The 13106-nt window shown below is 47.0% G+C and overlaps 1 protein-coding gene and 2 non-coding genes across 3 annotated transcripts in view; 1 reads left to right on the forward strand and 2 right to left on the reverse strand.

Annotated features, from left to right (window-relative positions):
• LOC125939373 (uncharacterized) overlaps positions 1-13106 on the reverse strand; it is a 561003-nt gene that overhangs the window by 506724 nt on the left and 41173 nt on the right. The window lies entirely within an intron of this gene.
• Positions 297-377, reverse strand: TRNAS-CGA (transfer RNA serine (anticodon CGA)). The gene has a single exon. It is a non-coding gene; the product is annotated as a tRNA-Ser (tRNA).
• TRNAV-CAC (transfer RNA valine (anticodon CAC)) lies at positions 6502-6574 on the forward strand. Its single transcript has one exon. It is a non-coding gene; the product is annotated as a tRNA-Val (tRNA).

A 13106-nucleotide genomic window follows, 5' to 3' on the forward strand; every position in this document is an offset into this window, starting at 1 on the left:
CGCACCCAGGGAGAGATTCAGGGGTGCGCTCAGACCAGGACGTAAGGGTCCCAAACACCCGAGTGGTGCCTAAGCCAAGGTGGGGGGACCAACACAGCCCTCTGGATAGGTAGCTCCCCGCTCCCCTCCTACTTCTCAGTTCCTAAGCCAAGGTGGGGGGACCAACACAGCCCTCTGGATAGGTAGCTCCCCGCTCCCCTCCTACTTCTCAGTTCGTGGAATAAGATGAGAAGCTGAGAAGACTGTGCTTTGTGAGAATTTCATCCTAGAACTTGGATAGAAAAAGCACCATAGAGCGCTGTGAGCAGGATTTGAACCTGCGCGGGAGACCCCATTGGATTTCGAGTCCAACGCCTTAACCACTCGGCCATCACAGCGTGGCACGCGGGCCTTTGTCTACAAAGAAACACACGTTCGTGCAAGGCCCTGACTGCCGCAGTCTGGTTGCTTCTGCGCCTTTGGCCTATTTACTTTGAGTGGACGCGACAGGAAACCGTGCCCAAGCCCCTGCATCAGGTGTCTCCACTCAGCACCCCCAGCCGCCTTCACCTCACCCCCATCCTGCCAGGCCCCAGGCTGCAAAATCTCACCTCTTGGAGAGGAGGCGATCTTCCAGCATCGCAAGAATCCTTGATTTTCAGACTTTTTCTACAGTCTTCATGGATTGCCTGGTTGGATTCATAGTTGGTAGGAAGTGAATTAGGGAGCTGTATTATTCATGCCCAACCTCCTATTTAATCGTGCTCTCCATGGAATGTACTCTGCCTTGTTGCCCGGAGGGCAATCTGACAGGATCTTACCAACATGTCAAACGCCCACACCCTCGGGTCCAGCATTTCCACAAATATACCCCGTAGACTTGCACACACGACAGACCATATTGTGCTGAAGTTTATTCTCTGTGGCATCAATTGTAATAACAAGATTGGGAAAAACCTAATTGTTCAGAATTATTTATTTGGATAAATTATGGCCTAACTCCACAGTGGAGTGCTATGCATATTTCGAAGAAAACGAGAAGGGTCGTTATGTACACACACATATTTTAACATAAAAGCGACGGTCAGAGCAACCTGCATCCAGTGTTACCATTGGAAATCTATTTGTGTTAGAGCATACATAGATTTTACACAACACATCCCTCAAGGATAATGAGTGGACTCAGGACGACAGTAGTCATTTGAGGGGCTCGTGGGCAGGAGGCAGGAGGTGCCCACAGGCCACTTTAGGCTTTGACGCACCTACTAAAAAAAATGAAAAGCTCAAGAAAACACTACGAACGAGGAGGTGGGGGACAGAATTGTTTTTCCCAGAGGCCTCCTCTGGAAGGGTGAGTGGGCCTTCCCTTCTGGAACTCAGCGATCGAGGGCTCTGGGGAAGGCCTCACCCGGAGCACCAGAGGGAGCCAATCGCCATTCCAAGTCGGTTGAGGAGGCTGGGGCCACGGGAAGAGGGCTCTGGAAAGTGTCCTAGGGGCACGGACGCCTGGAGTGCACACCCTGGTTTCCAGGCCCGCTGGGGAGTGGTCTTGATTTGCTCTAGGTGTTCCGGGAGAAGTGGAGAAGTCCTGTCTCCACGGTGCAACCTTGGACTATTTTTTCCCAATTCACAGAGTTCAAGTAGCTTAAACTTCCTCCTCTGGGTCTGGGAGTACAATTTCAAATATCTGTAGGGTGCGTGTGCGTGCGTGTGTGTGTGTGTGCGTGCGTGTGCTTGTATTTTATTTTTGCAGAGAAAGGAGTATTTTCTGTCTGGGCCTGCATGTAGTTCTCCTTACAGCGTAATTTCCAGGAGTGGTTTTCACTGGGAAATCCTCTCGTGGCAAAGAGCACTGAGTGGAGGAACTGTGTGGTGGCAATCTCCAGTCTCTGTCCCCAGCTTTGCCATTTAACCAGTTCACAGCTCTGCAACAGACCCAGGACCAACCCAAGGCTGGCCACAGGGCAGTTTCATTGGTTTAATTTTCAGGGCCTTTGGCAGAACCCTTTGGAGGCTCAAGTTGTCTTGGGACGAACACGGTGGAATCCAGCCACAATTCAAGTGTCTTTTGAAATGTCTGTGGTTCTTTCTCAGCTAGATCTTGATTTTCCCCTAGTCCTACTCTGCCAAGGAATTCAGATGTCCCTGCAGAAAAAAAACAGAGAAAGGAGGCTGTTTGTTAAAAAGGACCCATCCACAAGCTGTCACTGCTCACCCCTTCCTTCCTGTCTCCTCCCCGGGAGTTTAATTTCCAAATTTCTCAGACTCTCGGTGTCGCCGGGAACCTGCCGTGTTCTTGTCAAACTCAACGTCCCCCAGGAGATGTTCATTCTCTCTCCTCCTGGACTGACTCCCCAGCCCAGAGCCCTGAGAAGCTGAGCGGGTGTAGACGCTGTTGAGCTGGGAAACAGTTGGAAGAGAACGTACTGGTAAATTATCATAATTTTCTTTAAAGCATCTTTGATTTTAAAGTTTGCCAGAGTCCTGCTCAGTCAACTTCCTTTCTCAGTTTCAGGAAGAAGGGGGAGAAGGAAAGAAATCTTAGAAGATGGCTCCTTTGGTGCCTCTAAATGTCCTCAGCTGACAGCCGAGACCACTGTGGGACAGTGGGTCCGAATGCCTGCAGTCAACTCAGATGACTTCCTCTCAAGATGTTTTGGTAACTCGTTTCAGCGTTAGTTTTAGCGTCACGGTTCAGTATCACTTCTTTGGACGATGTAGGAAGAAAGATGTTTTTCACAAGAGAAAGGAAAGAAAACTGAGGCGGCCAGGAGTGGATGGTGACTCTAGCCCGACCTGTGACCCCTCGTGTCACTGGCCACCGTGCCCAGGAGGCTCGCATCAACTTACTCTGCACCAAACCTATTTGAAGTCAGAAAAGGAAGTGGGTGTGCAGGGGATTGCTGTGGACTATGCGTGTTCCTCCCAAATTGGTGCCTTGAACCCTAATCCCCAACAGGGTGATGGTACCTGGGGGTGGGGCCTTGGGAGGTGATGGGGTCACGAGGGTAGGGTCCTCAATAAAAGAGACCCTGGAGAGTTCGCTCACCCATTCCTTAAGGTGTAGACACAGAGAAAGACTGCCCTCTATGAGCCAGGAAGCCAGGAAGAAAACTTCACCAGATTCAGAATCTGCTCCTGCCTTGAGCTGGGACTTCCCAGCTTCCAGAACTTCGAGAGGTACATGCTTGTCGTTTAAGCCACCCAGTCTATGGTGCCTCTGTTACAGCAGCCCGAGTGGACCACGACTGGGTTGGAGACACAAAGGAGGCCCACAAGACCGAGCCAGTTCTGGAAAGGCACACCCGTTCGCCTTGTGGTCAGTTTGCAAAATATACATTTGCCCCAAATGTCCATGTGTCAAACAAGAATCAGCTTTCAACTTTACGGCATGGTAATGTGGGTGAAGGTCTCCATGCCTAACTTAGGCCGTGGGATCGGAGTGTTGATATGCCCTGAGGTGGGGTAGACGGGGGTGCTGCTGGCTGAACCAGCGGAAAGTCCACTGCTTCCGGCGGGTTCGACGGTTAGGCATAGAGAACACAGCACCAGCCCTGCCCGCGGCTGCACACTAGGTGCCCGCGTTAAATTTCTCCACGGATGAAATGGCGTCTGGAATCGCACGCGCAATGGGAACAACCCCTCGACGACACTGACAGTAGCTTCTGTCACCCTGCACGAGCGACCTCTCTTCTACGACGACAGATACAGATACAATCACAGAATAGCGAGACGGAGGGAGTCTCTACCCTGTAGCTTTCTAGTCCCCGATGTTGGCACTAACCTCTGTGATCCCTGCTGTTGCTTCACTGTTGTCATCGTTAGAGGAGTTTCTAGTGGCTTCCACTTGGCCTTTCCTGCCATCGTAGCATTCACTCCATGAGCCATGGAAGTAATATTAAAGTTACCGCCTGGAATTAGGGAAATGGGTTCAGGGAAGGTTTCGGGACCCACCATGCCCACAGCGAGACAGATGGGAAGCAAGACTTCACTGAGTCCCTGTCTTGCTCGGTGGGCAGCCATGATGCTTTGTATCTCTAGGAATCAATGCCAAGCTCGGAGCCATTTTCTAGCAATCCCCAAAATCCCACTTCCTTTTCCCTAACGCACAGTCACTTTGGTAAGTGGACACAGGTCCTTTTAGGAAAGGCTCGGAGGAAGAACAGGAGTGTACATTTTTGTCTATGTGCCAGGGGTGTTTCTCAAGGGACACTGGACTTCTCTGCCTTCAAAACCGGCTCCCGTCTGGGAGCTCATACAAACCAAGTCCAAGGTCTACGTGCGTGCGGGACTGCTTTCTGGGGGGACCTCTAGGCCCGTAGATGGCCTTTCCTCTGTGCACACTTGGAGAGAGATTTCCAGTGTGTCTTTGTCTTCAAGCAAGGACACCAGTCCAGTTGGATGAGGACCCCACCCTATGACCTCATTTAACCGTATTTACCACCTTAAAGTGCCTGCTTCCAAACACAGGCACATTAGGGGTTAGGGCTAGAACATGTGGATTTTCAGGAGACACCACCGAGTTCGTGACAACACCCATCCAGTCTTTGGCAGTTTATTGCCAACATTTGGCCCCTATCACCCTGGGCTCCAATCATCTCTGTTACATGTGGGGATTCCAGGTCAGGGTCAGCAAGGCCCCCCTGTCATTTCTGGCCTATGAGGAAAAGCCACCCGAGAACAACTCAAGGATCCTGAGGCGCTCCTCATGAACTTACTTCTCACAACCGGGGTGAAAGTTAGTTCCCCCCGGAGAAGCCCATGACAAATTCCTTCTAGAATTTCAATCTTCTTAGGCCTTGGGTTTGCTCTCCATACACGGAGGAAATACTGATGTTTCAATTTCATTCTGTTGGTGCACCCTACCTTCGGGTCCATACATTAATCACGTATGAATTGTAATGTTTTAATTAATGAAAATTTGGAGCTGCTCCCAGGCCCTTGAGTTAAAACACTGAATTGGATACCTGTGCCAGGTAAGACTGTGTCGGTGAGCTTGTGTGATGCAGCTTTATTTTCCTGCCACCTTGATCCTGTCCACTCGAGAGCCATTCCCATTCAAACCTGCCAGGGTCCTGGCAATATAAACTGGGAAAATCATGCAGTTATTTTGATGTGTGCCACACCTCCTCATGGGTCACACTTTGTACTTGACCCTCTGGGGTCTCAGAAAAGGAGAGAGGTGGTCGTGACAGATCCGGGAGAGTATCAGCCGAGCTTAGCAAGACAAGGAGCTCAGAGAGGCCGTTACGAATACCTCAGACAAGAGGACACTGACCTTCAGGTTGGGGTAGGAAGCTTCTACCAGTTACTAGGGGATTGTAATCCGGAAGCGGGGCACAACGTCCCTAAATATGGGTGAGAGATGTGATGGTTTCCCCTTCTAAGCTTATTTCATTCCAGAAAAAAAAAAAAAATCAAGTCTTCGATATTTCTAATCTTTAGCAAAATCTCTGACTCAAACGCAGACCCACGTATCACTAAATTATTATGCAATTTACTCCTTGCCTTTTTCACTATCCTACCCTTACCCATTCCCCAAGACAGACATTTACCTTTTACCTGAGTCGGTTCGTTTGTATTTGAGTCCGTTCAGCTTTTAACAGTGAACTTAGAAAGATTTGTTCTCAGGCTGAGAACATGGTCTCATCAAGAGCAACCGTGGCATTACATTTTGTGGCCAAATATTGCCCATTTGGTTGGCATAATAGCGTGCGTCCAGTTCAACTGTGATAGAGCGTGAGACCCAAGGGCGAGATGACATAACCTAGAGACGCTTGTCTCTACCAGCTGTAAGTTTGGGCAAGCGACAGTACAACAAAGATATCGTGACTCTATGACTCTGTAAAGAAGACTTATTACAGACTCCGAGTTCCTTGAGGACAAAGACTTCTTGCATTTGCATTCCGCGCCTGGGATGGTGTTCCCTAAACATTTCACCTCCTTTGTGGGTCCCAGAAGCCTGGTAGCGAGGTGAAGCCACACGACTACTTCTACTCAACTCACCTGCAAAGGAAGAGGCTGGGGCAGGAAGCGTCCGTGGCTTCTGACCATCTCCTGTGCGCAGGCCGCTCAATCCTGGTTCCCAGAGTCATTTTCTGTCACCAAGAGAGGCATCCCCATTGCAGGGACAGAGAAACAGGTGTAGACAGCATGGGGTGGTCTTGAAATCAAATTCTCCAGTTGTAATCATTTCTTAATAGGTGGAAGTCAGATCATTATGCTGTACACCTTAAATTCATACGGTGCTGTATGCCAATTCTATGTCAAAACTAGGAACAGTTTTTAAAAAATAACAACTTATTAATTCACACCCCCCCCCCAATTCTCCAGGATGATGCAAGAATTGGGGTCCTGGGTGAAGCCTTTGTTTGGTTATGGCGGTTTTCTTTTTCATAAATAGAAAGAAGAGACAGAAATGCACCATAACAACAAACATTTCCTGGACAGGCCCATGCAGGCAAAAAAAAAATCTTAATTATGTGCAGTCAGAGGCACAAACACGTGAGATGACCCATGGCCGTTTCCGTAGTGTAGTGGTTATCACGTTCGCCTCACACGCGAAAGGTCCCCGGTTCGAAACCGGGCGGAAACAACTATTTTCTCAAAATATGCTTGACTTGACTTCGGGGATTTCAACTTCCTTGTATTTCACAAACAACATAAAAACCAAAGGGTCGCCCCTGCCGCCCGCTCCCCTCTGCGGCCCGGGGGTGAGCACTCCCGGAAAGCGGGTAAGAAGGGGCCGAGTGGGTGTCCAAGGTCGTGCGCGCCCCGCGCTGCACCTGCTGCAGACCTGGCGGCCGGTTCTCTCCCCGGGAGCCCTCTCCGAGCCCGAGGGCGCTCTGCCGCGCTCGGAGTAATTGTCCCGTCCCTTCTCAGCACTTGGAGTTGAGTGTGCCCGCGAGGCCAGCTTTAGAGGGCCGACCCGGGACAGAGCCGCGCCAGGTGGAAACGAACAAACATAAACCTGAAATACAAACTGAATACTTCCAACACATGTGTATTGTTACATTACCATAAAAATATGAAAGACAAGTGTTTGTTTGAAATTATATTATTCTATCTGCTGCTCTGTTACCTGAATACTGTTATTTAATCAAAACAATGGGACCAGTTAAAAGTGGCAATTGGTAGTTAACAGCAGGACTTAACAAATATACATGTGAGAAAATGTAACAATAATTTTATAATGTTTCTGTCCTCTGATAGAGAAACATAAACTTCTTATTGGGTATTTAAGTTGTGCAGACGATGTTATTGTGTATGCATAAGATACATACGTGTAATATTTTTTAAAAAGATGATTACAATAGGACAAATTAAGCAGATGATCTATGTTTAATAAAAGCTAACAACATGTTTTTTTTTTTTTCCTGTCCCATAATTCTGTAGGTTATTTTTACTCTTTGTTTCCTGTTCCAATAATACTTCACTGAACTGCCTGCAGCTTTTCGGACATTCTTCTCTTCTTTGATGTAGTGGTGAAGACCGGTTAAAGAAAAATCACTGTGACGTGCAGCTCTGTTCTTCTCAAGCCCACATGACACTGTCCTTTGTGTCAGCTCAGTGTGAAGACATCCAACTAAATATCCGCTCGATAAAACCGAGCCTGGAATCCTTGGGATTTTACTGAATACCAATCACAGGTTCCTGGACAGGTGGGAATTCCTTTCCAGCTCTCCAAAAGCATCCACCTACTTTACAGCTTGTTTGCGTTGACCTGCTGGTTCTCATCAGGTTTTTCACATCTATCATATCATATCATATCATATCATATCATATCATATCATCTCCACGTCAAAAATTTCTACACAGCCAAAAAATCTCATTGTTTCTGCAAATTCTGAGAAACTGAAAAGTGGGCAAAACCCTGATGGATGAAGGCTTCACTATCATAGTGAATAAACCACGCCCCTGTGAACAGGAGACATGGTGTACGGGCTGCGAGGGACATTTAGCAGGTATCATCTTTTCGTTGTTTAATTTTTTTAATGTTTATTTGTTTTTGAGAGAGAGAGAGAGAGACAGAGACAGAGCATGAGTGGGGGAGGGGCAGAGAGAGGATCCAGAATGCGAAGCAGGAGCCAGGCTCCGAGCTGTCAGCACAGAGCTGGACGTGGGGCTCGAACTCACAAACCGAGAGATCATGACCAAAGCCGAAGTCGGACGCCTAACCCACTGAGCCACCCAAGCGCCCCTCATCTTTTCGTGTTCTTAAAATTTTTACAACTTTAAGAGACAGAGTGGATGAAGGGCAGAGAGAGCGGGAGAGACAGAATTCCAGGTAGGCTCCGTGCTATCAGCGTGGAGCCTGATGGCAGGACTTGAACTCAGGAACCGTGAGATCATGACCTGAGCCAAAACCAAGACTGAGCCACCCAGATGTTCCCTTTTCATTTTCTTTGGTAAGAAACTTGTTGGCTGAATTTGCCAAAATTTACATTTGTGCTGTCAGCTGAATATGCAGATCAATGAACGAAGCCTAATTTTTATTTGGGCAACAGATCATGAGGTTACAAGTGATGTGGGCCATTCTGACTAGTGGATCCAATAACTGGGTATCTTTGATAGGACGGGGACGAGGAACTATTTTCACACACAAAAAATGACCGAGACCGGGAGGGAAAAATCGTATTTCATTCAAGGAAAAACACGTAAGCCAAGAGCCGCATCTCTGAGCGTCTTGGCTTCGTTTGGCGATCATCTGGGAGGATGAAAATTATTTACTGGTTGTGATCGTTAATTTTTATGTTTCAACTTGAATGGGCCATGGTGCCCACGTATTTGGTCAAACATTATTCCGGTTGTTTCTGTGAGGATGCTTTTGGATGGGGTTTACATTTAAACTGGTGGGCTTTGAGTAAAGCAGATTGCCCTCTATAATGCAAGGGAGTTTTGTAAAATCAAGTGAAGTCTTGAGTAGAAACCAGGGCTGATCTCCAGTGGACGAGAGGGAGTTTTGACACCCAGTGCCTTCGGATTTCATCTGCAACATCAGAACTTCCCGGTTTGCCAGCAGATGCCTTTGGGCTCCAACTGTAACCCCTTCCTGGGTCTCTGGTCTGCCAGCTCCCCTATCAGATTTTGGACCCTCTCAGCTGCCACAATCACGTGAGCCAGTTCCTTACAATGAATCTCTTTCTATATATGTAAACGTCCTCCTGGGTCTGTTTTTCTGGAGAAACCTGACCAGCATCCCAGTCGGTATTTTAAAGTATTGAACTTTGCAGGAGTCAGTAAACGGCACCTGCTGCAGGTTCCACAGCAGCGTTCTGATCCAAGTGGTCTTTGGAGAGGTGGTCGTGCTCCCCCTGTCCACGCAAATAAGGGGTGTCTTTAACAGCACAAGACAGCTCACAGTCAAAGGTGCCAGTCAAGGAGCAGCAGCGTCTCTGGTGTTGGCGGGTGGAGCGGGGGGGGGGGGGCGGGGGGCGGGGGGCGCACAGGAACCTCTGTCCCCTCCTTCGGCGGTTGGAAGTCGCTGCCCTTCCCTGGTGGTCTCCGTGGAAGGCAGCTTGGGAAGGGGGTCCGTGGAATATTCATATTCTCAAAGGGACATAAGAGCTAGAAAATCTAAGGCGCACTGATGGAGAGGAGGAAAAGACTAAGGGATTATTGCAGTTCATAATAATGACGTCAATCTCTGCTCCAGAAATCTTATGTTTGCTATCACAGGATATACACAAACACATGTAAGTCCATGTGGGATAATAGAGACATAATACATGTATAGTGTAAATAAATAGTAATATGCTATGTTATGAATTACATATAAATTACATAAGTATCTTATTGTAGTCTATTAATAGCAATAATAATATAAAAGTTAATCAGAGTTTCTGGGAAGAAGATGTACTTATCTCTGTCCTGTAGTTGCTAAGTGTAACCAACCCTCCTGGACATTATGCATAAAATAAACCTAAGAACCTGAAAGGTGGAGAAAGGAAGGAGACTGGCTAGGGACCCTGGGGCCAGAAGAATGACACGATGGCAGGCTCCCTATTTTTGTCTCACGCATCCTAGACTTGGAGCTAAATAAACTGGAAGCCTGAAATACCAGTGGGCACATGCAGAAAATTCTAATTCTAAGAAAATCTGCCCTCTCCAGCCATAAGGCCATCAAAGGGACAGCCTAGCAAGATAAAACACTTGTAGACAATAACTGCTGACCTCTAGCCATGCACCACATTCCACTGTAGCCTTACCAGTGCCTGGGGCAGCAAAGGCCAAGCAGGAAGCCAGGACTTGTACCCCCCACCCAGCAGTGTCTCTCCCTCTCCCTGCCTGCTGCGGTGGTGATAGAGGAACCCCGTGAAGAACGGGACTTTCATCATTGCCCAGTGGTAACTGGGTCCTGCCTCCATCCATCTCTGGGCCAGTGGAGACCGCATGGGAGCCAGAATTCTCACCACCTGCCAGCAGAAATAAGACGCTCCCTACCTCTGGTGTCAGTGGAGGCTGAGTGGGGGACCCTGGACTTCTGGATTGCCCGGCTGGCAGTAATGAACAGATGCCCCCCCCACCTCCCTTGGGGGCAGAGAAAGCCAACTAAAATAGAGTTTAAATAAGAGCCAGAGTCTCACAACACAAAGCACATTAGGTCCAGACGTTAGTTGAAAAACCACTTGTCAAACCAAAAGCTGGAAAAATCTCCAACTGTGTAAAAGAAGACATTCAGCAGAGTGAGTCCAATAACAAGATGTAAGGGATTCAGGGTTATCCGACAGAGATTTTAAAGCAGCCACCTGACAATGCCTCAGTGAACAATTATGAACATGACGGAAACAAATGAAAAATAGAAAGCTTCAGGGAAAAAAAAATGAAACGAGTACAAAATGAAAATTGTAGACTCGAAAAACTCAGTGACCAAAATAAAGATCTCAGAGCCTGGGCTCAACAGCAGCACGCAAGGGACAGAGGAAAGAATGTGTGAACTGGAAGACAGAACAACAGAAATGACCCTTACCGCAGCCCCAGCCAACGAATACGCCATAAATCGCTAGCGGGAATGTAATTCAGCCACTCTGGAAATACACTGGCAAATCTTTAGAAACTAAATACAAAATCACCATGCGACCAACAATGGCTCTCTTTGGCATTCACGCTAGAGAAATGGAGACTTATGTCCACAGAAATAACATGGGTGTAGGGGAGGAAAAGCAATTTTCCCTCTACCCTTCTAGATTCTTGGCTGAGACCTCCCTGCAATAAAGGACAAATTAGCAAGAGAAAAAGAATAGAAGTTTACAATACGTACGTCTTCTGTATACGTCGTAGTGACACAGTTTTCCCGGGTCTCTCCCATGTACGCAAGAGGTGTATATGTTATCAAACTTCTGTTTCTTTTACTTCTGTCAGTCTGTCTTGTATAATGGTGGTGGGAGGGTCTCAGCCAAGAACTGAAAAGACTAGAGGGAAAATTATTTTTTCTCTCCTTCGACTGTATGTGAATGTTCACACGAACTTTATTCATGATAGCCAAAACCCAGAAAAAACCCAGATGCCCTTCAAGGAGTGAATGATGAACCATCTATACAATGACTCAGCAATAAAAGGGAATCAACTACTGATACCTGGAAGAATCTGCATGAATTTGCAGTGAATTTTGGAGTGAAAAAAAATTCCCAAAGGCTATATACTATATGCTTCCATTTATAGAACATGCTTGAAACGGTAGAACTATAGAAATGGGGAATAGATTAGTGGTTGCCAGTGGTTAAGGAGGGAACGTGGGTAGGAAGGAAGTGGATGTGGTTCTAAAAGGGCAATCTGAGGAATCCTTGGGCCGTTGAAATATTCTGGATCTTGACTGTTTGAATGTCAACATGCTGCATGTAATATTGTTTTGCAAGATGTTACCATTGGGAAAAACGGTAAAGGGCACCTGGGGACACTCTGTATTATTTCTTACAACTGTATATGAATCCACATTGATCTCAAAAATAAAAAAAAATTAATTAAAAAACAAGTATTTAACACTTTCAGATCTCAAAACGTTTTTTATATTGTTTCACTTGCTCTCAGCCTTTGTTAAGTGTTTTTTTCTTCTGCTCATCTGCTTGCTGTTGCCAAGTGAGCTCTCTTCCTCCAGGATATCATCTGGTTGCTTCCTGGGTAAAACTTTCACGATAACCAGAATCTAATGTGCAGCAATTTTCACAACCGCGTCCACGTCCGGTCCCACCTTTACTCTTGATAACCTCCTATGAATTCCTCCCCCATCCGTCTGCACTCGACTGGGCTGATGTGGAACCTGACTGCTCTGTCTTCATTCACAACCAACCTGTGAGTCCTCCTTCCCTCCACTCAAAGTCACTACGCTTTGTAGTGTTAGGTCATGTTGCTGATGGCATTTTTCACATCTGGGTACCAGGAATAAGTAACCAATAAACAGAACATGAGTACTCGTTTGCTGTCCCGAAATGATCATTTCAGAGACAGGTTTCTTTGACTTACTGCTCAAGATGCCTTCACCCGACTTTTGTGCGAGCTTTGGGTGGACGATGGGAAATTGCATGGCACTTCCAACTTCTGTTAGGAATGACTTAAGGTCTCCCTGTCCCCGTGGCTTCAGAGAGATTAGTGCACAGGAGAGAATCCTAATGCGAGTCGCCAATTTATATAAATCATACCAGATTTGTTTACTTTTCTTATTTTTCTCATGTTCCTTAGAGGTCAATGCTCACATTTGTGGGAATTTAGTCTAAGCCATGTGAAAAACCCTGTGAAGACATACTAGAAATCTTGCCTAAAACTAATTTGAATATGTGTTCCATTTCCTTCCTTGAGGTTGAAAGAAGAAATTGGCCATTCATTGTCCCATTTGCAAAAACTGGTTGAACAGCAACTTATTGTAGGTACAGTGGGTGCTCTGATGGTGGTAAAAGGAAGCAAGAAAAGTCAAGGAGATGAGGTAGAAATAGAATGGTAACGCAGCTGACGGCGCAGAGCCTGAAGCAGGGCTCGAACCCACAAGCCACGAGATCATGACTTGAGCCAAAATCAAGAGTTGGATGCTTAACCAACTGGGCCACCCAGGCGCCCCTCAACTTGTTCTGATGCCTGCATTCAGACTCCAACTGGCCTCCGCAATTTATTAGTGGTTACAGAATGAAAATCCTGCA

Source organism: Panthera uncia (assembly GCF_023721935.1).
Source record: "Panthera uncia isolate 11264 chromosome B2 unlocalized genomic scaffold, Puncia_PCG_1.0 HiC_scaffold_25, whole genome shotgun sequence".
Lineage (NCBI taxonomy): Eukaryota > Metazoa > Chordata > Mammalia > Carnivora > Felidae > Panthera > Panthera uncia.